At 50.3% G+C, this 27864-nt stretch overlaps 1 protein-coding gene and 1 long non-coding RNA gene across 4 annotated transcripts in view; one reads left to right on the forward strand and one right to left on the reverse strand.

Moving 5' to 3' along the window:
• LOC132356552 (uncharacterized) overlaps nucleotides 1-11567 on the forward strand; it is a 134543-nt gene extending 122976 nt beyond the window's left edge. The window contains exons 2-7 of the long non-coding RNA XR_009499913.1: nucleotides 5833-5933; nucleotides 6689-6798; nucleotides 9049-9212; nucleotides 9298-9354; nucleotides 10872-11083; nucleotides 11384-11567. This is a non-coding gene — a long non-coding RNA (uncharacterized LOC132356552). The remainder of the gene's footprint in view (nucleotides 1-5832; nucleotides 5934-6688; nucleotides 6799-9048; nucleotides 9213-9297; nucleotides 9355-10871; nucleotides 11084-11383) is intronic.
• MCPH1 (microcephalin 1) overlaps nucleotides 1-27864 on the reverse strand; it is a 297872-nt gene that overhangs the window by 73986 nt on the left and 196022 nt on the right. The gene's annotated exons all lie outside the window — the stretch shown is intronic.

Raw genomic sequence — 27864 nt, forward strand, 5'->3', positions numbered from 1 at the left:
GGTGGGGAAAAAAGACTGGCTGGAGAAGGATCCAGTTTTAAATTCAGATAAAACAGAAGCCACAACAAAGCCTGTGGCTGGCGCCTCCCAGCTCTTCGATGGTGCTGCCTGAGGAATTCACCCCCCTGCACGTGGTGCTGTGCAGAGTGGGACCAGGAGAACACTTGAGAACTGAGTAAGAGCTGAGAGTCAGGACAGCTGTGTCCAGGGAGCGCCTCTCGGCTCCAAGTTCCCAGCTGTAAACACACGCACGGAGAGTGATTTCTATCCGAGTTCATTTGGCATCTGAAGACAGCCACGTCCCCAGATTCCAGTGTCACGTCAGGTGCACGATCCTCAAACACCCCATAAAACATGACCACGAGACAGATGTTAGAGCAATGCCCGTCCCAGCCGGCGGAAAGTGAGACAAATAGTACACAAGCAGCTCCCATGAAATTTAAATTGGAAAGAAAAAACCCCAGGTTGTGTGTGTTTGTTTAACAAAGTTATTCAGCAGGTCTTGGCGCACGTATCTGCACACGCTAAAGTTCACTGGCCGTGCTTCTGTGTGGCTGGGATGTGGAGTCAACGTGCCACCAATGCTTTTTTTTTTTTTTTTTAATAGTGGGACAGGCAAGTCGCTTTATTGAACTAAGACTCCAAACGCCAACAGCCAGGTGTGGCTAACGGTCCTGTGTGCAGAGTTTGGGGACCCTCAGGGCCCTGCTGGGAGCTTTATCTTGACTTGCCAGAATGAGCGATGAATTTTAGGGCTGGGAAACCTCAGCATCTGTGTAGCATAAGGGGTCACCTCTGCTACTCTGCAGAGCGAGGGTCCCCCAGCAGACGCCGAATGTTCCTGAAGTCCTTTCTGATGCTGAGCCCGGCCCGTACTTCCCTCTGGACCCACACCGAGCAAGTCTTTCTCCCTCTGCACGTTGATTCCTCTTCTGAATAAACCAGTCCCTTCTCTGCTTCTTCACGGACCCTCACCGTTCTCCCGGGGGCTCGGAACCCAAGTCTAGGACTCATCTTCTATTCTCTTTCCTAACACAGCACAGTGTCCAATCTGCCAGCAAGTGCAATTGGCTCCAGAGTTTTTATTTAACACATTAAACAGCTTCACACCATCTCCATCGATAGTACCCTGGTCCTATCCACCGTCGGTTATCACCTGAGTCACTGCAAGAGCCTAAGATCACTCTCTCTGTTTCTGTTTAAAAATATGTCTTAGGCCCATTTCCCCTTCTTAAAACCCTTTGGCTTCTATTTATCCTTAGAACAAAAACCACACCTCTGACTACTGTCCACCAGGCCTTGCGTGGTGCAGGCTCTGCTGCTTCCCCCCCATCGCTCTGTGCTCCAGACCCACGGCCTCTGCCCACCTCTCATCCTTGACCCTAACTGTTCCCTTAGCTCCACACGAGCTCATCCCTCTGGACCACATTCAGAGCTCAGCTCAAACACAGCTCCTTGGTAAGGAGCCCACCTCAGTGTCTCTCTCCACACTCACACCCTGTTTTCTTCATAGCATTTATCACCATCAGCATTAAAAAGAAATGTCCGTCTTTAGAATGTAAGTCCCACGGGAAAAGGGCTGTACCTGCCTTGTCACCTGCTATTCTGGGAGTGCCGAGAACATGCTTGGCACGTGAGAGATGCTCAATAAATACTGAGTAAATGAGTGAATGACTGGATGCCACACAGAATATCTGAAGGAAATAGCAGTTCTCAGCATTTTTTTTCTGCTCTGATATTGGGCTGGAGACTTTCACATATCTGATACTTTTCCTAAGGGTATAGCACGAATTTGCACTGTGTCTTAGACAAGACAGTCTAGTTTATTCCTAGCATGCCAACTTTTCCTTTCCACCCAAGAAACATGAGTGAAATGATATTACAGGGCTAGCTTTGAGTTCGCTATATTTCTGTTAGATTTTATATTTACTACTGGGCATCGGAATACTAATGATTTTAGTAAGTGGATCATAAATAAAGACTAATCTTGCTGAATTGGTTATAACGATTCTCTTAGATTTTTCTAGATACACAACTGTATCGTAGGCAAATAAAATGATTTGTCCCTTCCTTTCTAATTCTGATCCTTCGTTTGCGTTTCTTATTTTATCCCCTTGACTAGGAACTCTAGAACACTGTTGAGACACAAGGGTAATAGCCATATGTATTTTGTACCTGACTTAAACCTTAAACTAAGATTTTCACTGTTAAATATATGTTGTAGGTTTTTTATAGATACCCTTCATCATGTTAAGAAAGTGCTCTTATTCCTAGTTGATGAAGAGTTTTTTGTTTTTATCATGAGTGGGTATTGGATTTTCTCTAATGCTTTTTAACATCTACTGAGAAAAATCAATGGATTAGGAAAAAAGATTGAATGATATCTATTTCTACATTCTTTGGTTAAACCCTACCTGACTATATGTTTCCTAACACACTGATAAATTTAATTTGCAAATATTTTGTTTGGAATTTTTATATCCATATTCACAAACGAGTTTGGGCTAGCCTCGTAAAATGAGGTGAATAGATTTTCTATGCAGTAATGTGTAATGTTTGGTAAAATTTACTGTTAAAACTATCTAGGGGGAGGTGTCTTAGAAACGATTTTCTTGTGGTAAAACAGACATAACCTAAAACTTACCATTTAAGCCATTTTAAGTGTACAGTTCAGTGGCATTAAATATATTCACAATGCTGTGCAACCCATGACCGCCCCTCATTTCCAGAACTTTCTCATAATCCCAAACACGATCTCTGTACCCATTAAACAATAACTCCCCATTCCCATCCCCCCACCTTAGATGCAGTTAACCTCTATTATAATTTCTGTCTCTATGAATTTGCCTATTCTAGGTAACTCATAAAAGTGGAATCATACAGTATCTGTCCTTTTGTGACTGGCTTATTTCACTTTAACATAATATTTTCAAGGTTCATTAATGTTGCAGGTTTAAGAATAGCTTTCCTTTTTAGGGCTGGATAGTATTCTACTGTATGTATATATCACATTTTGTTATCCATTCATCTGTTAATGGACACTTGGTTGCTTCTACCTCTTAGCTGTTGTGAACGATACTGCTGTAAACACGGGTGTGTAAATATTTGAGTCCCTGCTTTCAAATCTTTTGGATATGTATCTAGAATTGGAATTACTAGGTCATATGGTAGTTTTTTTTTTTTAAATTTTTTGAGGAACTGCCATTTTACATTCCTGCCAACAGTACACGAGGTTCCACTCTCTCCACGCTTTGTTTTGATAATAGCTGTGGTTTTGATATGCATTTCTCTAATGGTTAGTGATGACGAACATCTTTTCTTGTGCTAATGTCGTCATTGGAGAAAGGTCTAATCAACTCCTTGGCCCATTTTTTACTCAGGTTTTTTTGTTGTTGAGTTGTAAGAGTTCTTTATAGTTTTCGGATATTAACCACTATTATTTCCAAGTAGCTTTTAAGAGTGGTGGTCACCTTTATTCTTGCATGTGTCCAAGTCACTCGAGACAGAGACGGACGAGTCAGTCCTTCAGGTCTCCCAGGCCTATGAGAGCAAATAAGGTCTCTGTTCAGGGAGGGGAACTGGGAAACCAAGACTGTCGGGGTGAGTAAATGGCACAGGACTTTCCTACTGTTGTAAACATGGCTTTGCTTGGTTGGGCGTTTGCCTGGTGGCCGTAAACCTTTGATTTTTTTCCCAGAGCTCCTGAAAAGTTGGTTCAGATGGCTTCTGCTTGTTTTTTCCATGTTTCTGTGGGGAGACAAGGGCTTGGAGCTTCCCAGTCTGCCATCTTGCTGACATTACTCTGCAGGCAACTTTCATGACGGGTGGTGAGAGGCATACTTCAGATTATGATTCATTTATTTTTTAATGGTTGAAACTGTTTAGATTTTCTATTTCTTGAATCGATTTTGGTAACATTTTTCTAGAAATTATCCATCTTGCCTATTTTCAAATTTACTGGCATAAAGTTATTCATCCTGAGCTCATGATTTTTAGATATCCTTACTGTATCTGTAGTTGTAGCCCCGATTTCATTCTTAGTTTTGTTCATTGGACTCTTCTTTTTCACTATTTCTAGAATTTTGACTTTAAGTTTTCCTCTCCCCCCCCCACGCAAAGAACTTTTTCTCTCAAATTTTTTTCTTTGCTTCAATTTTGTTAATGTTTGATATTATCTTTATTATTTCTTTCTCCTACATTCCTCTGTATTAATTTCTTGCTACATATTCATCTTCAAGCACCACAGTTTAAGAAAAATTGATTCAAAAAGTAAAATGAGATAATTTAATCCAATGACTTTTCCCTCTTCCCGCAAATTGGGGAAAGCTGCTTGTGCCTGTGCTTTGACGTGGACACGCTGACCTCAGCCCAGCTTGTGGGGTGTCGGGGTCCATCACGCGCAGTTTGAGAACCACCGCGGTGGTGGGTGCACGAGTGAGGAGAAGGTGTGGTGACCGAGCAGCACGAGATCTGACTCTTCACAAACGCAGACCCTGGGCTGGGAGGTGGGCGACCAGGAACTCTGGGTCTGCAGTTCACCACGTGGCTCTGGCCCAGGAATTCAGATCCCTCACTTTCCTCCAAAAGGAGTAGTTTTCTGTCGACAATCTCAGAATTCATTTCGAGCAGCTTTAGTCTGATAGGGCTGCCGTCACCAAACACTGCCCATCGTGTGGCTTGAACAACAGACGTTATTTTCTCACGGTCGTCAGCCGGGTGGGTTTCTCCCGAGGCCTCGCTCCTTCTCTGTCTTCACGAGGTCTTTCCTCTGTGTGCACATCCCTGGTGTCTCTTCCCCTTATAAGGTCATCGGTCCACGTAGATCAGGGCCACACTTATGACCTCATTCCACTTTAGTCACCTCTTTAAAGGCCTTGTCTCCACACACAGTCGCAGCCTAAGGTGTGGGGTTAGGACTTCAGCACAGGACTCTGTGAGGACCAACTCAGTCCACAGCACGAGCTCCATCACTTAGGCAGTTAGTGACGAACATCGTAAACCTAACGTGCAACAACAGCGCAAACCTGGAACACAGATGAGATGCTCCTAGGATCCCTGACGGTGTCTCTCTGATCAGGAAACCCTGTAGGGTCTGGGGCTGTAACAAACGCCCTGTTCAGAGCGCGTGGGTCTGAGCCAGTCTCGTGTCAGCCCTCAGTGGAGACGGCCATCCTGCCGGCGTGCACGAGGCCCACACGCTATCAGCGATCTTTTCCCTGAAAACACTGACATGGGGAGACATTCAAATCAAATGCTTTTTTATAAGTTATAAGGAAGTCATGCTGAGGCAAGACTTTTTTATTTTTTGGCAAGGCTGTTGAGACTATTACATTGTGTTCCCACAATAGTAAAAAATATATGTTTTATCACTTGAGTGTAGCCCAGACAATAAAAGGGTGCTGGAGACTGGAAACGTGCCTATGAGAAAGGCCAAACCAACCTGCAGTGATAAGACCAGCGGGGATAAAAAGAGTGAGAAATGGTTACAGCTCAGGCCGCTGACCTGCGATGGACGCCCATGGGCCCCTCCACGCCAGCGGGTACCTCAGACCACAGGGTCTTCGTCTCTGAATGTGTAAGATGGGAACTATACTCTGTGGGCATGCGGGGGAAACCAAAGTACTGGAAAGTGCTTCAAAATATAATACGTCTTACCAACATCAGGTAAAGGTAACATTTTGCTTCCTGGTGCCGGAAATTTGACTTTTGTTTTCCCGTTTATTTTCATACATATTCAAGCGCCGCAAGTGTGGTCTTTCTCAAAAATCCCCGTCCCTCCTCCTGCGTGAATGATTCATCAAGAATCTTGGCCTAAGTCTGCTGCTGTTTCAGGGAAAACAGACTCTGGGGAATGACTTGGGAACACAAGCGGGACTGGTCCAGTGGCTTCGTTAGAAGGCAGCTCGGCGTGTGTGAGCTTCTGCTCGGAGCGAGTGAGTAAGACGTGGCTTAAGTTTCACGTGTGGAACCCTAAGGGGAGACTTCTTAAGTTCACACCGTTCTAGGCCAGCAACACCAGGCGGTAGAATGATCATTTAACAGTTTTTAAAAAAAGTATTCAAAAACATTGGGTCATTGTTTTTAAGATACAGTGAAGGGATAAAAGTTTTATCGGATAGATTACAGTGCTAGGATGTCAGAGGTGCTGGGGAAAGTGTCCACATTTCCCCCTGCCAAGGGGGAGTTTCCAATGGCCAAAAAAGTCTCCTGCTTGCCCATCCCCCATGACTCTATTAGGTCTGCAAAAACAAAGACCCCATATAATATAGGAATAAGTGTAAAGGTACTAAAAAATCCTAGAACCTTTATTTTGGAAGGTAAATTACAAATCTGAAAGTGGGCACACCAAGCTACGTTCAAGATTTTAAAAACAGTTTGAATAGAATAACGAGCTCTCAGGGATTCGACATCACACGGCACCTGATATTCTAGTTGGAACAACTCTAGTTGATAAATTCTGAGTACTGCTTTTCATAAGTTATCACAAAATAACTTTTAAACTGGTGCTTTAACATGGTTTTAATTTTAATTTAAAAGTGGTTTTATTGCTAATTTTAATTTCACATTTTGACAATAAAATATTCTCTGGAAGTGTTTGTACTGAAAGCTAATGGGAAGGATAAAAGTCTCCAAGAGAGAAAATGCTGCTTTGGCAAAAGGTCAGGAATGATTTTTTGCATGTCAGTAGGTCCCGTTGCCCAGCGGTCCTGGACACTGCCCCCTGCAGATGGGAGGGATTTCGCACCCCGGTGTTGTCTCCTCGGATCATTGTGTTTACTACTCTGTCTTGTACACGAAGTAAGTAAAATTAGGTCCAGAGAGACCCAGGTGACTTGCGTCTGGTCAGAGAATAAGCTAGTGGCAGAAAAGGTGATGCCCTAGATTGTATGTTTTGTAGGTCTGTGCATATGTGTAGAGACAGAAAAATGAAATCTCCTTCATCTGCACAAAGCTGGAGCTATTGTATCGTAACTCCATTCGGAAAGAGATGCACATAAACTAATAGAACATGTATTTTTCAAGTATTTAACATTCACACGACAAGGCTGGGGAGGACCCAGCGCAGACGGGGCAGCGGGACTGATGTTACAGGTGAGCACTTCACCATGCCGAGAGCCGAGGATTCCAGGACACACAGTACCTGGGAGTTGCCAAGGGCACACGTAGATGGTGTGATCAATGACAAATCAGAAACAGGACATGAGTTATGGGAGAGGAAAGAAACAAAAACCTAGGTCCGCAGTTCCAGCTCTGAGACTCAAAGAACTCCAAAGGGCCCTGTGGAAATTGCACCCTGGGCTTCGCCGCCTGAAAACCCACCAGCAGGGGCGCCAAGTGGCCAAAGCCCAGGAGGAACCAGGCAGACAGCTGACTTGTGCACAATCCGTGCACAGAAATGCCCAGGGCCAGGAAGGGGCCGGCTGAGTTCCCCAACCTGGAAATAATAAGAGTGCAGACCTAGGCTTCGGCCCTCCGCACGGTGCATGATTGCAGACTTTGGAAAGACTAGTTGTTGATATCAGTCATGTGCACAGTTCCATTAGCTGAATGAGGCTCCTTTTTTAAAGCACAATTCTGGTCTCTAGTCGGTGTCATTTTGATACATGCACTTTTCTAAAAACCAAAACCAGAACTTCTGTTTCAGAATATTGGATGTTTTGAAGGTTATATTCTTGGCATTTAGAAAAGAGTAAACAGCCTCTCTTGGCTTCTGGACTGTAGCTAAAACCATAGGTATTTTGAAATTAGTTTCCAGGCAAAAGATAAATTACTCTGCCCCAGAAAGTAAAAAAATGACTTTTGATTGTCATACTTTAAAAATATATCAAAGGATGACCATCTGTCACTTAAAAGATATTCATAAAATGTGGTTATTATAAACGAATGCAACCTGGGCAAACATGGTCTCTGCTAATGTGTCAAAGGATAATGTCTCGGCAGGGGTGAGAAAAGCCAGAAGTTTGGGATTTAGAGACAAGGAAAGCAAATAGGAAGATTGGAAAAGAAACCTAGGCAGAGAGGGAGAGGGAGTACACTTTAAAAGTAAGGATCTTGGCCCAAAGTGCCGAAACAGGGCTCACTCAATGTCACGGGTTGAACTGTGTCCCCCAAAGCCCACAGGTTGAAGCCCGAATCCCCAGGACCTCAGAATGGGACTGTGTTTGGGAAAAGGGCCTTTAAAGAGCTAATTAAATTGAGGTCATGAGGGTGGGCCCTAATCCAGTGACTGGTGTCCTTATAAGAGGAGATGGGGACGCGGAGGGAAGGCCACGTGAAGACACAGGGAGAAGACGGCCCCCTGCAAGCAGGAGCGAGGCCTCGGAGAAAGCAGCCCCGAGGACACTTTGATCTCAGACGTCTGGTCCCCAGGGCTGAGAATACCTCCCTGCTGTCTCAGCCCCCTGGTCTGTGGTACTGTACGGCAGTTTACCCCACCATGCTCGACTACATCACATATGCTGCCAAGTCCGCCTCCCCTGCGCCCCTGCAGCCCCCAGAGCTGGGGTAACAGGCGAAGCCCCTCGTTGCTGGTGTCAGCCTCCAGCCTCCCAGGAATCGGGGCTCATCTGGCACCACCTCCTCCCCTGCAGGCTCGAGGGGGGTGTTTTGCACAACGTAGCGGAATCGACGCCAGACACACACGTCACATTTACACCACACTTGCTTTTAGAAATAAAAGCCCCAGTCCTTTTGCGCTAAAATGTACCACTTTGAGCGCGCGGACAAACGAGTATCCGGAGAAGTGCCTGAAAGGGACAGTGGCGGGTCCTGGCAGCCGGCGCTGGCCGAGACCCGGGACGCAGAGCGAGGCAGGCACGCGGGGGGAGGACCCAGGAGCTGGGGGCGGCCAGGCCGGTGCCGTGGCCTCACGGCTGGGAGCTCGGGGTCGACCGGGTCTTTCACACGAGCCGGGAGGTCAAGTGGCACAAGTCTAGCAGGATTTCCTTTGTCCCCGCGAACTGTACCTGGGCTGACAGTAAAAAGCAGGAATGTCTAGGTGGGCTTGTGACAGATGAAAGTCACAGGAGCGTCTGTTTCTTTTTACAGGACTCTGTTAAGGCAGATACGTGGACACTGAGATATCGGCAGAGGCCCCCAGGCTGCGTGCACGGGGGCATGGGCCTGATGCTCCCCTCTGAAACCTGTTCCAGTGGCCAGGAACACACAACAGAGGCTCTGAAGGGGACCCCCATGGCTACTGCAATCACAAGGTACCTCCCTGTCACCCCCGAGCCCCCCCAGCACACAGGGTCGTCCTGTGCGTGGGTTCCCACCTAACATCCACCTTTCCGACAGGTACATGACTGTCGCCTTCTTCCTTCCTGGGACGGGTCCGACGAAGACGCTGGCCTGGTGAGGGACGTGCGTGACCCGAACCCCACACAGCACGACCAGCTCCCCCAGCTTGGCTCTGGGCGGGCCGCTGGCCGGGGTGATGAACACGGTCAGCTGATGGGCCAACAGGGTTCCCCGGGACCGCCCGGCGGACGAGAGGCGCTCCTGGCAGCAGAGCTGCGGGCAAAGGCGGGGGGAGGGTTACTCCAGACCAATTCACCGTTCACAACAGGCCGACTGCAAGGCTCACGTCCTTTTTCAGAAAAAGAACAAACTGAAGGTGAGGTTGCACACTCTCAGTGAATTCTGAGGATCCAGGGGAGGCGATGCTGTTTAATGATAACGACGGATGACGAGCAGTGACATTTTCTGAAGCAGCCTACAGGCAGAACTCCAAGCAAACAAATGCATAGGGGAAAAAAAAAAAAGTTTAGGCCTTTGAATTACTACAAATTCTAAACCGAATTATTGAAAAGTAATCAACTGTTCAACCGAGGGAGGAGAACGGCCTCTGCGTTCTGAGTAACCCAGAGGAATGTGAAGGCAGGGGCCTCGCCGGACACAAGTGCCCTCGGCACCGGGACGGCATCTTCGTCCCGGGCTCAGGGTTCCCGGAGCAAGTGACGCCACAGCCCCGAAGGGCTGTAAATCCAGCCTCATGGTGTCAAGGGTGTAAATGGCAAGGCACAGAGCAGGAGTCCTCGCTGGGCCCTGATAGGCCAGGTTGGGGAGGGATGGATCCTGACGGAGGGGGAGGCGAGTGTGTGGGGACCTTGGGACGGGGCTCAGAGACACGGGCCCTAAACTGCCCGCCCTGCTGTGCTGATAAAGTCACGTCGGCCGGCTGGCCCGAGGGACAGCCAGGTTCACAAAGACTTCTCTGTGTGCAGATGCCCTCTGGGACATGTTGACGGTTATCCGCCATCCACATCTGAGGGCTTTAACCCGCAGGTTTCCCTGAGGACAGAACTGAACATCTGAGGTCAGCGGCTCAGAGAAATTAAGGATTTTGACGGGAGGCCTGTGGGAAGAGAGATGAAGGGGTGCCTCTCAGAGGAGGGGCCCGGGGGCGCGGGTGGAGGGAGCGCCTGTTACCCAGAGGACAGTGGGTGGCTAGCACGGGAGAGGGGTGACCCCGGGGGGGCAGGCAGCGAAGAAGGTGTTCCTCAGTCCTTCACTCCGACAAAGTCCGAGAAAGAAGAAACTGTCGCCCTACTAGGTTTTCACGCTCCTTTCCTTTTGAAGAAGCCGATCCTACTGTAACAGTGACACCAGCAACAACAAAACCCCCCGAAACCCCACTGCAACACCACTGGGACTGATTTGCTAAACAAGGCCGTGGACTCATTCTCTTCTCACCCCAGCCTTGAATTTCGCCATAAGCTTTGATACATTTCACAGCTTCCCTTCGACTTGGGTACCTAACAGGACAAATGACCATTCTCCCCGTGGGGTACCTTCGTTCACTCTGTCAGTTACTCCCAACATCCCTGAGACGCAGGGAGTGGAAAGGGTTATTCCTTTAATTTTTGCAGGTGAAGATACTGGGGCAGAAGAGATTTGCTTTGGTTAAACGTGACTCGAGCTGCAAGGAAAAACCCACCATCTGTAAACTCAGTGCGTCACTGGGCCACCCTGCCCTGAAGCTGGGGATCAAGAATCTTACTAAAGTTGGATGTAGTCACACGTCCTAAAAACTAGCTGCAGAGATTGATAACTGAAACGATACAGAAAGGAATACAGTAAGGTGAGTGTTCCTGGGCTTTCTGTCACTCAAATCCACTCCTGTCTTTTCCTCCTTAACGGCAAGGCGTGGTGGTTTTTTGGGTGCTGACTTCTGCAGGGCCATGTGTTCAAGATAGGGGTCCCTTCCCAGCCCAAGGGGAAGGCCCTGGCTGGGTCCAAGCCAACCACAGGGATCCCCTTTCGAAGGACAGGGTCAAGCGTGGGCTGGACCCGATCCCGGCCAATGGGACCTGAGAGTGAGCCTGCTGGGGGCAGTTTTTCTTCACCTACTAACATAAGCAACTTTGTCCTGTCGACAAAGGACACCCAGAATTCCTGAAGCCACCCGAGGACCCCGGACACCCTGAGAACAACCAAGTGGGAAGAGGGGAAGGCCTGCATCCTAGGTAACAAATGCTTCTAAGTCACTGGCCTGACCAAACCGGGAATTGTCCTCCTCTTGTCCTTTTAATGTCAGGAAAAAAAAAATCTTGATTTTTAAGCTACTCTTTGTTGAGGTTTTTGTTTGCAGAAGCCCAAGCAACCAAATGCTGCAGTTCTCACGACCCTGCCCCTTACCAGAGGTGAGAGTTTGCTGTGTATTTTTCTAAATTCTGTACAACGCACACACGTACTTGGGATACAGTTTTTCTTAATCAAGGATATATCTTGGTATACAGAAAAGCAGTAACTCAACCTGTTTTTAATCCAGCAGAAAGGACGTAAGTGAGCCTTTCTCATGTTTAGAATGTGACTTCGGAAGCTAATTTGATGCTTCCTTCTTCTCCCGCCCACATTTATTGAACACTTACTGTCTACCAGGCACGTGCAAAGTGCCAGGAAGCAAAGCTGATTAAGACGCAGTCCCTGACCTCAGTTTAAAGCACGTACTGCAAAAGTCAATAAATGAAAATGCTTCCCTTTATTTATTTATTCAGCTTGGAATCAGAGGAAGCAAAGAATTACAAGGATCTGATTCTTCACTCAAAATAATTGAGACTAGGTGCATGCTGACTTTCCAATCCTAAGTAAAATAATTTCTGGGGAAGTTTAATCAAGATTTAGTTTACTTAAAATTAAATTTGGGAATTTATCCTCCAAATACACTCCCTGATGTATATAAGGACATGTGTGTATAGGAGTTCATTGCCATAGAAACAGATGATTGGCAAGGTTTTTTATAAATATAATAGGACACCTGATTCTTCTTATTGCTGAGCTTTAGTTAAAACCTTCCGCTTACTGAAATGAGTTTAAGTATGGGATACTCCCCCAATACTTCCTTTATTGTCCTCAGTCCCCGCGCTTTTGCTTCCTGGGTCCTCGTGATTGATGGGCCTCAGATGTACCAGTGCAACCTCACCCTGGAGCCCACGCTCTGCTCTGAAGGCACAGATCATAAAATTGCTTTGCTACTGCCCTTGACATTGCCTTAAGGGTTCTGACTGAGGCAGTCAACTTTCCTGTCTAGCAAAGCATCGTTCTGTCCCCACGGGTACGTTGTAAAAAATGAGAATTGTGAGGCTGCAAGCAGCAGAGGTTAACAGAGTGGCCGAGAAAGCTCTACATGCCCTCTGACATGTGCCTCGATCCAGCTTCCCCCCGACAGGCCTGCTTTCACTGCAAGCCTTTTGGTACAACAATCCATGGCCATTTGCTCTAAATCCTAATTTCATTTCAAACTTTTCGACACACACACCCCCGCCACCAACTGCCAGAAAAAGGAGTGTGGGTGGGGCATGTGGGCATTATTACAGGGTGGTGGATGGTGGTGTGTTATTGCTTTCCTCTAAGGTGACCTCAGAGATAACCAGGTTTATCCATGTTGACTTAGAAGGTTCTGGCTAAAAAGGATTAAAAGACAATTTAAAAAAATCATAACTCATATCAGTGTAAAATGAACATTTAAGATGTGTTCATTTTATTTAACTCTGACAGACGCTATACTGGTTCAAAGGAGAAACAGATAACACATTTGTAGATTAGAAATACTGAAATGAAGTTGCAAACGGACCAAAATATTGGCTTTTCCGTGGGGTAGGGAGATATTCCCTTCACCAGACAGAATTGACTTCTAGCCCACAAACAAGAATCGTGTGCGTTGCCAGTAGGCCTTTACGGCCTAGGGTTGTGAAACAGCTCAAAGGCAATGAAAGCTGGAATCAGATAACCTGGGGATGGGGTGTAGGGTGCGTGGTCTAAGAAGTATAGTTTTCCAGTGAAGCACAACTTTTTCCCTCCAGAGCCCAGGATGCTTGTTTAAAGGAGATCATGGAAGAAAAGAGGATTAAGTGGAATTTACTGATAGCTCTGGACTAAAGGAGCCTCCAACGTAACAGGACAGGTCAGTAGTCTGGGTGAATTTGGGGTGGAGTTGCCACTTTTCTCTGTGAATGGCGGCATAAGATGATCGTTACACAGATATGTGTGCGGATGCATGTGTACATGTATGACAAGGAGGCAGCTGGTAGGAGGCAGAAATCTCTCTCTGTCATGAGATCTTCGTTTGAACCCTTGGTTGTAGAGGATCAGGGCTACTACTAAAGGGTCTCAGTTAAGGCCAAAGAGCCACTGGCTCTGCTTTATAAAAAGTGGCCTTTGCATTTGTGTCTTCATTAAAAAAGCTATACTGACTTAATAGGTTAGCTCAGAACCTTCCAGCCTGTTCACGTAGAAGTCAGTCAAGGGGGACCACGCTGTTTACAGAGCAAAGCTGAGCGGAACCGCCCCCTGCCAACCCTGTGCTTCTAGCTTCAGTGACGCCCGGCTATTCATCCCCGACCCAGACGTATCCCCACCCTGAACCCCAAACAGGGGAGGAGGGTGTTGATGGTTCATTTACTCCGGACGTGGGTGTTAGAGTTCACTAGCGATTCTGCTTTTCCCTCTGGGTAGAGCGCACCTTGCGAGTTAGTTTCCGCAGGTAGTTATGAGCCGTATGGGGAAAAGGAGGTACACATCCTTCACTGTGGAATTCTCCTGGCAAACTATTTCCCGTGTGTGGGACCCGCAGCTCAGCGAGGTTGGCTTTTTCTGTTTTGCCTGAGATCACACACCACAGAACTGAGGGGTCAGGCCCCAAAGCCCTGGCCCTTCCCAGAACTTCACATGATCTCTGCTCTTTGTGGCAACAGAGGGACAGGAATACCCATCTGTGAAATGATGCCACACCTCTTCAGAGCTAAGACGCACTCTCCCACATTCTAGCAACCATAACATAAGGATGGGGCTGACACCGCACCATGGGGTGTGGTTCCGATTGGCCAAATAGACCACAGAACTCTCTAATTTGTGCCTGGGTGTTCTTCAATTCCCCGTGCTTAGTTAGGGTGGTTATACAAATCTATGTATGTTAAAACTTATCTGTACACCAAAAAGACTCAATTTTTACGGTTAACTTAAAAGACAGAATAACAGTTAAAAAGTATACTGTTTTAGCATTATGTTTGTCTACATCCCATTTTTCTTTCAAGGACAATTTAAGTGCTTCCTCTGTGGAGGCTTTTCTGAAGGGCACTGCTCTAAAATCCTATCAAGCGCAGACTGGTCCACTTACTGGAACTCAGCACATACCAGTGGCCATAATCGTAGTGGTGCAGAGAGGCCAGGCTCGCAGTGACGACAGTCGATAGGGCATTTGTAGCTGCTGTAGCTGCAGAGGTTTCGAGGGAGAGAAAACGCGTGACTGATGTGATAGTTAATGTGTCAGCTTGGTGGGGGAGGAGGCCTCAGGGATGCCCAGAGGGCTGGTGAAACATGATTTCTGGATGTGTATGTGAGGGTGTCTCTGAAACTTCCAAGCCTTTGAGGGTCTAAATAGAACAAAAAGGCAAGGGAAGGGCGAATTTGTTCTCTCTGCTTGAGCTGGGCCATCGGAGCTCCTGGCATTGGGCCTTCGGACCTGGGCTGAACCTTCCTGGCTCTCTGGGCTGCAGACAACAGGTCCTGCGAGTTCTCAGCCCCCGGAATCGTGCGAGCCCACCCCTATAATCAATCTCCTCCTGCGATCTCTGTGTGTGTATCTGTCTCTCCGACTGGTTCTGGTCCTCGAGAACCCTTGTGAACACAGCAGAGTCAAGGAGGAACGGGGTGAGCCAGGCAGAAGAAGGGTGCCCGCCGGAGGAGACGCGTCACATGGGAGGGTGATTCTACGATCTTTTCCTTTGTACTTTCCAATAATAAAAAGGTGACTACGTAGTTCAGATAGCTGAAGATGCCCACCCCAGAAGACGTGGCTCACCCACCACACGCAGTGCCAGGCCCCGTCGCAGGGTCCAGGTAGGAGGCTGAGCCGGTGAAGTGTCCCCTCGCTGTGAGGACAGCTGCACCCGTGTCCCACGTGGCCTTGCACTTTATTGCTGAGCCCAGAGATGCACATGAGAGGGCCCGGGAGGAGACAGGGGGCAGAGGCAGACCACGAGCCACGGTGGACGCTTTAGCTCAGCTGGGTACCTTCTGGCTGGGGGGCTGTCACAGACGACAGCAGGGACCACGACTGCCGGGAAGGATCCTGGAGATGGCCCCAGCCACGGCGCGGCTCGCCTTCACAGACGAGGAACCCGAGGCCCAGGAGACGAAGTTCCTTATCTGACGTCACAGCAGAGCTTGCCTGCACTGCCTAAGGTACAAAATCCTGGAACCGCCGCCCGCTATCCTACCATCAGGGCTGGGTCCACGACGTAACCTGTTTATTCCTTTGTCTGAGTGTCAGGCTACGTTACCAGGATACAGCAACGCAAGGACACAGTGTCTGCTTCCCCAGGACATCCTAGAAATCACAGCAGGACAGGACACGTCACCTCGTGGGATGGGAAACGAGAGCCGGGCAGGCTTCCCGGAGGCGGCATGTGATTTGGAGATGGGACAGGAGGATATTTGCTCAGGGAGGGGCGCGTGGGGCGGGGGTGTCTGGGATCGCACACGCTGGCACCAACAGCTTCAGATCACTGGGGGTGAAGTGCGTGGGACCAAGGGCCTGGCGGGGGCCACCATGACAAAAGTTCACTGTTAAAAGCAAGCCTGTAAGTGTGTACCCAGGTGATGAGGCTGAGTAAGCAGGCACCAGACGGACCGTGATTCTACTGCCTGACATCTAGTTCATGGGGAGCCATGAGAACCGTGGGCAGATCGGGGCACGAAATCCAGATGTTAGGAAGATCATGCTGCAGACGGTACAGAGGGGCTGAGGTCAGAGACAGAAGACTCCAAGGAAAGGACTGCAGTGATTTCAGCAAGAAATGAAGTCGGGCACGGCACGGGGAGCGGGAAGGGCATGGATTCTAGATGCAATGAACCTGTTTCAAGCTTCCTATTACTGTGTGGGGTTAGGTGCACACGTTTGTAGGGAAGCTCAGCTGTTGCGGTTCTAAAGGTTCCAATAAATAATGCCTCTCTTTCCCCCTGGGTTCAATACCAGCCGGGAGACAGACGCAGGTGTCTAACAGAGATCAAACCCGCTTTCATCATTCGTAAAGCCGGCTGGACACCTGGGCCTTAGACCTGCGGTGCGGTGAGCTTGCTGGCCCTGCCCGGAAGGAGGTACCCCGGGGCCGCAGCTGGCACTGGACCAACTGCAGGGGCTGTCAGAGTGCCCCACTCCTCCCTGCAGACCCTCCAGTGTGAGAAGCTGGTCTTCCCCTCCTGGGGGGGGAGCGGAGAGGGGAGGCGGCACGAGACCATGGGAACACATGGGGCTCCTCTCTGACACCCACCGAGAAGGCAAATCTCTGAAACAGTGACCTGAGTGGCTCTCACTGTAACTCCCCCAGGCAATCGGCCCCAGTGAAACCGCTAGCTCTGGAGGACACATCTCAGAAAACAGATCCTAGTGCTGTCTCAAAGTAGAAAAAGGTACACCCAAAGGCAACTGTTTGGAAACACAAAATATAGTTAGAAGCTTCACCTTCTAAAAATGTCAGTGCCGGGCTTCCCTGGTGGTGCAGTGGTTGAGAATCCGCCTGCCAATGCAGGGGACACGGGTTCGAGCCCTGGTCCGGGAATATCCCACATGCCGCAGAGCAACTAAGCCCGTGTGCCACAACTACTGAGCCTGTGCTCTAGAGCCTGCCAGCCACAACTACTGAGCCCTCGTGCCACAACTACTGAAGCCCACGTGTCTAGAGCCCGTGCTCTGCAACAAGAGAAGCCATCGCAGTGAGAAGCCCACGCACCGCAACAAAGACCCAATGCAGCCAAAAAAAAAAAAAAAAAAAAATGTCAGTGCCTACACTTGACCGCATTAGGGGGACTGAATAGATCACAGGTAAAGTGAGCTGCCTGTGCCAGAGAGAAAGAACAAATGACGTCTGTGGTCCTGGGAAATTTTTAAAAAGCTGAAGAAACAAATGGAACACACCTTTAACAATTCTGATATTTGCCTAAATCCCATAAAAATAAAGACAAGGTCTTCAAATGAGGAAAAGATAATGATCCCTAAAATGCTGCTTAAATCCCCACAATTTTCCATGTAAACCTGTCCTTGCTACTCTCTGCAGCTTCCAGACCCCCCTCCCCAGCTCAGAACCTCTCACTTCTGACCTTTTGTTTCCGGGCTCCCTGTCCCCTCCATCACCGCTCCTGTCCTCTCAGTTCCTAGGACCCCTCTTTCCTGGTGACCTTGTCCACGGCCCCTCACCCGAGCCTCAGCCCCGGGAGCTGCAGACTCTCCTCCCTCCCAGGCGCACGCCCCCGTCCTGCCGGCAGCCACTGCCTTCTCACGGTCACCCCCGTGGTGCCCTCTGCCCCCCGACCCGTGGTCAGTGGCCGTAATTAGCCCCTGTGACGCCAGCCTTCACCCCCAGACGCGGTCGAAGCGCAGCCCTGGCTGACCCCAGCCGCCAGCTGACCCGGCCCTGCAGCAGCGTAGCCGGGGGCCAGCCGCCCCTCAATGCGGCCGGCTGCCGCTGTCCCTTCCCTCCCGTCCCTCTCCTGGCCGGCGGCGCGCACACCGCGGCCCCGCGGCCCGGGATGGGGACGTCGTGCCGGACATCCGCGGCTTCCCTGCTGCACCTGGTCCCGCGGACGGGCCGGCCCTCCTGAGCGGATCCCACGGCCCCCGGCGGCCCCTCCCAGGCCGAGGCCCCGCTGCCTGTCGTCCTGCCGCATCCCTCCCTCCCTGTCCTCCACGCCCCCGGCCCCGCGTCCCTGCGTCCCCCCGCGGCGCGTGGTCCACACTGCCTGCCTCTCTCCTTGCCCTGTCCTCGCCCAGCCCCTCCTGCTCGCGCCAGCCGCGAAGCTGTCTCCTCCCCAGGACCTCGTGCCGCCATCCGGACGGGGACCCCGAGGCCGCTCGTTCCGTCGCTTCCGGGACACGACACGCCCCGGGTTTCCGTCCGCTTCCCCGGCGGCTGCCGCCGCGCTGGGTCTCTGCCTCCGTCCCGACGCTCCACAGCAAGGGCCGGGCTCAGGGCTTGGTCCTTCCCTCCCCGCGCTCACCCACCCTCGGTGACTCGAGCAGCCGCTTCCCTGCAGACCCCAGGCCCGGCTGCCTTCTCTTCGGGGCACCTGCACGCCGCAGACCCCGTCCCGGCCTCTCCCCCGCCCTCGGGCCTCCACCTGCGCCTTCTGCAGCTCAGCTTTGGCCGGGCCATCCTTCCAGGCGCCCAGGCCCGAAGCGTGAGGTCGCCGTGACTCCTCCCACCTCCCATCGCGCTGTGCGGAAACCTCCAAATACACGCGGACCAGGGCGTTCTCGGTGCCGTGCTCTCTGCTCCAAGACCGGCCAACGCCACCTCTTACCTGGACCAACGCCGCGGAACGGGTCTCCCTGCTTCTAAGTTAGACTCGCTTTCCACTCCAGTTAGGGAAGCCAAACTTACCCCCTGGGGGGATCAGGGCAGCAGCGACCAGACAAAAAGGATTCGGAACAAGGGCAGCACTCAGGGTGGGCGGGAGCCCGGAGAGAGTCCCACCGGGCGGCAGGGCCTTCAGCCAGCCTGAAGCAGCAGGAAATGGAGAAGCACCGAGAGGAGATCGAGCACCTCAGGGGTGGGGAAGAGGGAGACACCGTGGGCAGGGAGGTGGGCAGCGGAGCAGAGGACGGGCCGGGGCTGCTGGAGCAGATCCTCCGCTGGGGGAGATGGTGGTCTAGGAGTCCGGAATAGAATCTGCAGAGGATGCGGCAGAAACGGCAGGTTCTTCTAAGAACAGAACTACCATACGACCCAGCAATCCCACTACTGGGCATATACCCTGAGAAAACCATCATTCAAAAAGAGTCATCTACCACAATGTTCATTGCAGCTCTATTTACAATAGCCAGGACATGGAAGCAACCTAAGTGTCCATCGACAGATGAATGGATAAAGAAGATGTGGCACATGTATACAATGGAATATTACTCAGCCATAAAAAGGAACGAAACTGAGTTATCTGTAGTGAGGTGGATGGACCTAGAGACTGTCATACAGAGTGAATTAAATCAGAAAGAGAAAAACAAATACCCTATGCTAACACATATATATGGAATCTTAAAAAAAAAATGGTTCTGATGAACCTAGGGGCAGGACAGGAATAAAGATGCAGATGTAGAGAATGGACTTGAGGACACGGGGAAGGGGAAGGGGAAGCTGGGACGAAGTGAGAGAGTGGCATGGACATATATACACTACCAAATGTAAAACAGATAGCTAGTGGGAAGCAGCCGCATAGCACAGGGAGATCAGCTCGGTGCTTTGTGACCACCTAGAGGGGTGGGATAGGGAGGGCGGGAGGGAGACACAAGAGGGAGGAGATATGGGGATGTATGTATACATATAGCTGATTCACTTTGTTATACAGCAGAAACGAACACACCACTGTAAAGCAATTATACTCCAATAAAGATGTTAAAAAAGGGCAGGTTCTGGTGCGGAAGGTGCAGAGTGGGTGAGGGTCTGGATGAAACGTCGCAGACGGAGCAGAGAAGGCAGTGGCTCTAAGGTAGATCTTAGGAGACAAGAACTATCGATCGCAGCGTGCAGAGGATCGCAGAGGGAAGGGGAGCTCCTGATTAATTCTCTGGTCGGGCGATCCTAAGGGCAGTGATTCCACTGGGAGAACTGGGCCGGCACCGGGGAGCCGGCGGGAGGGTGCGGGCTCGGTTCTAGGTACGCGGAATCGGACGGGGCAGCGCGTCACCACGTCGGGGGGGTGGGAGGACGGTTCTGGAAGGTAGCTCACAACTGGAGAGCCGGCCCAGGAGCCACCTGAACGGAGGGGACAGCAGAGCCGTGAGGGGATGGGATCGTTTCCTGCTTTAGTTGGAAGTTCAGAAGTTTGAGGTTTGGATGTTGTAATTTGTAACACTGTTAGTGAAACACTTTTAAAAAGGCCTAGAAAGGGTTTTTGTAAGAAAAACCCATGCCTCATATTCTCAGATTTGGGGAAATGGGCTAAGAGATATCTTAAATGACCCCAGGAACATAAGAAATGGGTTTGCTGATTCCGGGCTGGCGAGACCCACGGGGAAGCTGATAAAAATCCTTCCTTCGGCTGGAAATGGTCTTAGAGGGCTGTATTTTCTAAGCAGATGATGTTAGTTTTTTGTTTTTTGTCTTTTATCATGAGGAAAGAAGACAGTCTTAAACCAGGGAGCTGGAAAGAAGGAAAGTAGGAGCTTTCCCCTCTCTGGTTAGTTTTGTCATCACTGAGAGGAATCTGATTTAAGGAAGATTATGGCTTTGGCCAAACGCTGAACTAGTAAGGCTGTAGAGACCAGCTAACTGCGTACCGTGAGCCTTGACCCTAAACTCTGAGAGCGTTGGGACACAGAAGATTTAGGGTACGTGAGGACAGTGTGTTCTAACCAGTAACCAGAAGACGGTTTGAAAGGGTTAAGAAAAAGGTCAAAACCCATGAATAAACACACCTAATTGTAACGAACAATTTCTTAGTTTCATTTCACCGGGGCTAGTGTTCCCCAAACCCTGTGACAGCAGAGCACAGAGCAGCCCTTGTAGAGTAATTTTCCTGTAGGCTCTCGTATGTAGTTGTTCTGCCCTGTAATATATCTGCTTGTTTTACTATTAACATGTTTTAAATTACTTCTCAGTAAGTAGACATAACAAACACGAGAGAGATCGGGCACAGAGCTCAGTGTAAAAAGCACAGTTGCAGTAACGTCTACAAGTAGCACACTTCTCAAAGCTGCTCACATTTACAATGGAAGACTCCAACACGAAAAGGATTATTCGAGTCCACCTTTTTCATCTGACTGGTAAGCAGAGCAAGGCAGGTGCACGGGACTGCATCTGAGTAAGATAAATGCGTGCGGAACAACGGGCCCGGGACCCCGATTCCCAGGTCCCCACTGGGGTGGCGCCCGGGCTCGTGGTGGGAGGAAGACGACGGGGATAAAACAAGGACGCTCCCCCCAGTCAGATCCTTCTCTGCCACCGACGGCCGACCCTGAGCTTCAGCTTGTGCAGCCTGGGCGATTCCAGGGCTGCCCGGGGGTGGGGACAGGGCGGGAGCCACGGCCATGGAGGTAAGGTGCTCAGAACAGTGGCAGAAGACGCCTTCATCCTGGCTGCATTCTCAGCAGCTTTCGACACTTGGAGACGTCCCCTCCCTGCTCTGAACCTCGTGTCATGTCCCCTTGGCCCTGGGACCCGTCACCCCTGGTTTTCTCCCCGGGCCCCTCCCCTGTCTGGGCTCGTCCTCCCCACCGGGCCATCAGGTCCCGAGGACGGCTCACAGCCCAGGCGGTTAGAGCCGTCCTGGCAACAGACGACCAGCGATTCGCTTCTGTCCTCGCTGCTGACCTTCCCTGAGCTCTGCGACCAGAGCAACGCCCCACCAACTCTCTCTCTGGACGACTTACAGGCACTATACACTCCACACGTCTAACTTAACTCAGGTCTTCATTCCCCAGCCCGGTCCCATTAGATAACAGCTAACAGTTACTCAGAGCCTACCGTGTGCAGCCCTTCTAAGCGCTTGATGTGAAGTAGCTCATTGAAACCTCGTCCCTGTTTCCAGTTTCTGCTCCGGGTGACTGAAAGAGCCCACGAACTGGGTCGGGAATGCACCCCTACATCCTCGTCACTCACCATTTTTCTTTTTTTACGTTGAGGTATTAAATGCATACAGGTTAAGTGCACAAAGTACACTAATCTTCAGCCACAGCCTAAGTTTTTACGTACGCATCTACCTGTTTAACCACGGCCACCAAGGTGGTGGTCTCCAGGCCTCAGGGGGCTCCCCCGGGCCCGCCACAGAGAACTCTCCCCTTGCTTCCTCCACTGACATAACCTCTCTTCTGAGCTCTGTCATCGCCGATGCTTCCCGTCTGAGACTCGACCACAACGATGGAGGCATGTGGCACATACTCTTTTGTTTCTGGCTTCTTTTGCTCAACACGCTGTGTATACACACACACACACACACACACACACACACACACACACACACACACACACTCTTAAACCCTCCAACAGCTTCCCATTACTTGGAGCAAAAACCAAAACTCCTAAACGCTTTCCATGGACCAGCCCCTACTTCTACCTGCAGCTGAATCTCCACCCTCCGCCCCGCCTCTGTTCCGTCACACCCGTCTCCTGCCAGCCTCCTTCTGGCCACGGGGCCTTTAAGCACGCTGCTCTGTCCTAAACGTCTTATAAATACTAACTTTTAGAAGACATACAGATAGCCAACAGGCACATGAAAAGATGCTCAATATCGCTAATTATTAGAGAAATGCAAATCAAACCTACAATGAGGTATCACCTCACACCAGTCAGAATGGCCATCATTAAAAAGGTTACAAATCATAAATGCTGGAGAGGGTGTGGAGAAAAGGGAACCCTCCTACACTGCTGGTGGGAATGTAAATTGAAACAGCCACTATAGAGAACAGTATGGGGGTTCCTTAAAGAACTAAAAATAGAACTACCATATGACCCAGAAATCCTACTCCTGGGCTTATATCTGGAGAAGACTCTAGTTTGAAAAGATACATGCACCCCAGTGGTCACTGCGTCACTATTTACAATAGCCATGTAAATAGACATGGAAGCAAGCTAAGTGTCCATCGACAGATGAATGGATAAAGAAGATGTGGTACATGTATACAATGGAATAGTAGCCATAAAAAAGAATGAAATAATGCCATTTGCAGCAACATGGATGGACCTAGAGATTATCATACTAAGTGAAGTCAGACAGAGAAAGACAAATATCATGTGATATCGCTTATATGTGGAATCTAAAAAATGATACAAATGAACTTATTTACAAAACAGAAATAGACCCACAGACAGAGAAAACAAACTTATGATTACCAAAGGGGCTAGCCAGGGGTGGGGTGGAGGGATAAATTAGGAGTTTGGGATTAACATATACACACCACTATATATAAAATAGATAAACAACAAGGACCTACTGTACAGCACAAGGAACTCTACTCAATATCTTGTAATAACCTACAATAAGAAAAGAATCTAAAAAAGAATATATAACTGAATCACTTCGCTGTGCACCTGAAACTAATACAACGTTGTAAATCAACTATACTCCAATAAAAAGAATACTTTCAATCCTCATAAAAATGTGACGAGGCAGATGTTATTATTATTCCTCATTTTCTATACGAGAAACCGAAGACGTGGAGAGGAAGTAAGTTGCCTGGGGTCGCAAAGCTAACGGGTACGGAGCTGCTGGAGCATCCAGCGGCCCCCGGGGCCACACTGCTTCCCCTCGAGCTCCCCTAGGATGCGCGCACCTGTCACTCCAGGCGAGGTGCCTGGCCCACAGGAGGCTCTCAACGAACAGCTGCATGAATGAATGGGCGTCGGCTCTTACTTTCAGCTGACACAGCCCAGGTACCTCGTAGCTTACTGGTGGCCATGAATGTGTGTGTGTGTGTGTGTGTGTGTGTGTGTGTGTGTACGTGTGTATATGTACATGTGTATGTATTTATAATGTTGCAGGGGCACATTTTGGTTTTTTTTGGTGAGATGCCACTTGGAAGCTGAAGCTATAAAACTAGCCGCGAGGCGACAGCTCTGTTACTAACTCAGTCCTATGTGACACATCCCCGGGCTCCGTTGCACAAGTCTGCGGACGTCTCACTTAACGCATCTCCCGTATGAGCCCTCTTCCTTCCGCTCCTGTCTCCCTTACTCAGTCACTCAGTCTCAAGACTTCAGGAGCGCCTCTGCTTTCTCCCTCTACCTGCGACAGCTCCTGCGTCACCTCCCTGCAAGTGCCCGTCCCCGGAGGCCAAGGGACACGGGGAGGCCAGAGCAGGCCGGGCTCCAGGAAGAACCTGGGCTTAAGTGTCGGCCGCCAGGGAGGCTCGAGTGGCCTCGCGTGCGCCCTGAAATCTCTGAAGTCTCAGCTTCTACAAGTGTCCACAGTCATCCTGTCTACCTAGCAGAAATGCTGGAAGGCAGAGTGAAAGTCCGTGCCAGCACAATGCCTGGTTCCCAGGGAGCTGCTAATAAAGGCCAGCTGTCACCCTTCCACCTCAGTGCAGGCCCTGCTTCCTCTCTGGCTGATGTCCCCGAGAGCGGGGCGCCGAGGAGTTCGGTGGGCATAACTGGCTGACTAGGGGTCCCATTCGTGGAGGTTAGGGAGGCAGCGGTTGTGCAAATTAACAATGGAGATGCTAAGTGATAGTCAACATCTGCCGAGCATTTGCATACAGCACGTTTGTTAAACTGTTCCAGCTGTGTTCCGAAGAGCATCCCATTTTAATTGCTACAAAAGTCCCGTGAGGCAGCGACCATCATTAGCCACATTCCACAGCTGGAAAACCGGGGTTCTGAGGAACGTGGCCAAGGTGCCGTGTCGTCAGGTGGACGGACGGGCATCCAAACCAGACGCGTCGTGACAGACGCAGAGCCCTTCACTGCATTAATGCCCTTCACCGCACCGTGTGCTGCTCTAAATGACACCCCTGCGCCGCCCAGGGAGGACCAGCAACCTCGGAAGCCCAGAGTAGAGCCGTCGTTTCACGCCCATCAGTCCTTGTGACAGGAATTATCTGAGGATGCTCAGGTCTTCTATTCTAGAGCCATCTTTGCCTTTCAGGTAGGTCTGAAATCATGACATTCCCCTAGTCCAACCTGGAGCTCGATTTCCTTGCTAACGTGGGATTGGGATTTACGAAGATTGCACGCGGAGTCCCGGCTCCTCATCCCAAGGCTACGCGACGTCTCTGTCCTCGCTCTTCTCACCGTCACACAGGAGCCCAAGAGAGTGCCTGGTACCCGACGGGCCCCGCACAGCGCGAGGGCGGGGCAGGGAGCTGGCCGGGGTGTCGCGAGGGAGACAGAGGCAACTGGGGCTCGGAGCCTGCGCTCCAAGAAAATTACAGCACCCCCGGGGGGTCAGAACAAGATCCACGTCCTTAAGGAACCTCGCATTGCGCAACGTGCTGAGCCCATGGCGGAGAACGCAGCCTGCACGTGAGCCGGCTGGCACACCCTGTGCCCGCCATTCCCCACGTCTGACTGCGGACGTGCAGGTGCAGCTCCTGTCGGTGGGTGAGGCGACCTGGTGGCCAGTCACCCTCACATCTGCGTCCATTTAGGAGAAGTGGAAGCAGGCAGCTGTAACAGTCTGGCAATGGGGAGATCAGAGCACCACCAAGCAAGGAGACCGGAGACCAGTAAAAAACGGTGCGAATGACTTCAGGAATCCTTAGGGCTCTTGGCAGAAAAAGCCTCAGGCAGAAGCGTGTGTTGCCAGGCATGCAGAATGGTTTCTATAAATCTCCGCTGGTTTTTGAACTTTTAACATTCTTTTCTATCCTTTTCCAGCTTTATTGAGATATAACTGATATGCAATCAGCAGAGGTTTTCACACTACAATGTTTTATAAAAACAGTTGAGAGAAATTCCGAAGAATTTAAACAAAAAAACCAAAACAAACAAACAAACGAACGAGAGATAAGGGTAGAGGAGAGGCATATACAGTAACCCTTGGTGTTGGCGCACCTGGCCCTGGCAGAGACGGGTGACATCTCTCGGTTATGAAACTCCCAGTCAACATAAAATTGGAAAAGATGAAAGGAAACGCACATCAGCGTGAAGCCTCCACTTTCCTAAGACGTTTTCCTCAAATTCTCATTTTATGCAGACAGAGAAATAAAGTGCCCAAGGAGAATCACCCCTGGCTTAGCTTTCCCCAAAGTTACACATGAATGAGACTTCCTGTCTGCCCCTCACAACAAACCGTAGTTTAAGCAAAGGCAGAGGCATTTTTCCCCTTCCTTTTACTGAATTAAGACGACCGACATTGGAGCTCGGAGCATGCCAAACTTGGATTTTTTCAAAGCGTCATTTGAGTTTTAAAAGCTACATAAGTGATGGGAACATAATCGTCTAGGGAATCCACAACTAACTTTTTAAAAAGTCATAAATCTGGATTTCACGCCTCATAGTTTTCAACAACTGCAAGAAATAGGTCAAAGCTTGGAACACGGTGGGTTCTCTCCCTCCCGTGTCTGCGGGCTGGCTGCCCCAGGCCTGCTCCACACGCTTTACCGGCCACCACATCAGCTCTCAAGCTGTACTTGGTTCTGGATGGCTTTTCATTGCTCTAACGCTCATATAAAAGAAAAAAATCCTGATAAAATACACATGGAGATAACTCCTTGGCTTTGGAGAACTTCTTAATTTGATCCTTTAAAAATTGTCAGGTAGTTGGCAAGAAATCTGCAAACTTATAAGAACACTAGAGCAAGTCCATAGTGTAATTTAAAGTTGGGGGTTCTTGGCAAAGTTTTGGAAAGGGCTGAAAAACCAAGTGCGCGGGCAGGGCTCCGTAGGTCTTGATTGTACGGAGCAGTCTAACTTGGGCTGCGTGCCGGCATCACTTGGGAAGCTTTAAAATACTACTGCAAGGGCGTCACCCCATGGCAGTCGGGTCAGAGCACCTGGCGGGTGCAGGCCTTGGCCTCAGGAAGTTTTAAAGCCCCCTGGGTGACTCCGGTGGGCTGCTGGGCTGAGACAGGATCACAACCCTGGTTCTTAAACTGGCCTGCATCCTGCGGGCCACCTGGGGAGTTTTAAAAATACCAGTGCCCGGGTCCCAATCCAGACATTCTGATTTCACTAAAGAGCTGTGGCCTGGGTAGCAGGAGTTGAAAAAAAAACACAACAACCCCCCCCAGGTGATCCTAATGGGTGAGAACCACCGTATTATAATCCTAGAGGCTCTGCAGAGCGGGCGGCTTCCCGCTGGACGGGCCCGTGTGCAGTTCCAGCGGCCACGGGCTGAGAAGGCATCTGTACTAAATGCGTAGCAAGTGGGCCCTAGTCGCCCTACATTGATCCAGCGCCCAGAGAGGAATAAAATACGGTCCATGACTCAAAAAGCTTGAAAGAGGAGGGGGGAAAAATCCTGACATTAAATCAGTTCAGCCAATGCAATGTCAATTCCAAGGCAAATCAGCACCCGGGCAGAGATGAGCTTCCTTCTGTAGGGCTCTGTTCTCCGCTCTCGCTGGGGTGTTCTCTCGCTGGGGTGTCCTCTCGCCGGGGTGTCCTCTCGCCGGGGTCTTCTCTCTGGGTCGTCCTTCCTCTCCTAGTCAGGCGTCCTCAGGCCCGGGAGTCAGGCTCTCTGCCGGCAGCAGGCACGGTCTGGGGCTGGTGGCTCAGGGGTCCGGGGTGGCTCTGAGCTGCTGTGCCAGCCTGGCAGGTAGGCCTGCCCTCCCTGCAGCTCCGGCCAGCCCTCGCCTCCCGGGACTGCCCGACCAGGGCCGGTATCCACCTGGCTGGCCCTCCTCGCCCAGAGCCCGGCCGAAGCCCAGCTTCTCGCGGGCATACTTGGTTGCTTCCCTGCCAAGTGCATCCTGGACAGGACCCAGCTTTGTGA

This window comes from Balaenoptera ricei, chromosome 21 (assembly GCF_028023285.1).
Source record: "Balaenoptera ricei isolate mBalRic1 chromosome 21, mBalRic1.hap2, whole genome shotgun sequence".
NCBI classification, from domain to species: domain Eukaryota; kingdom Metazoa; phylum Chordata; class Mammalia; order Artiodactyla; family Balaenopteridae; genus Balaenoptera; species Balaenoptera ricei.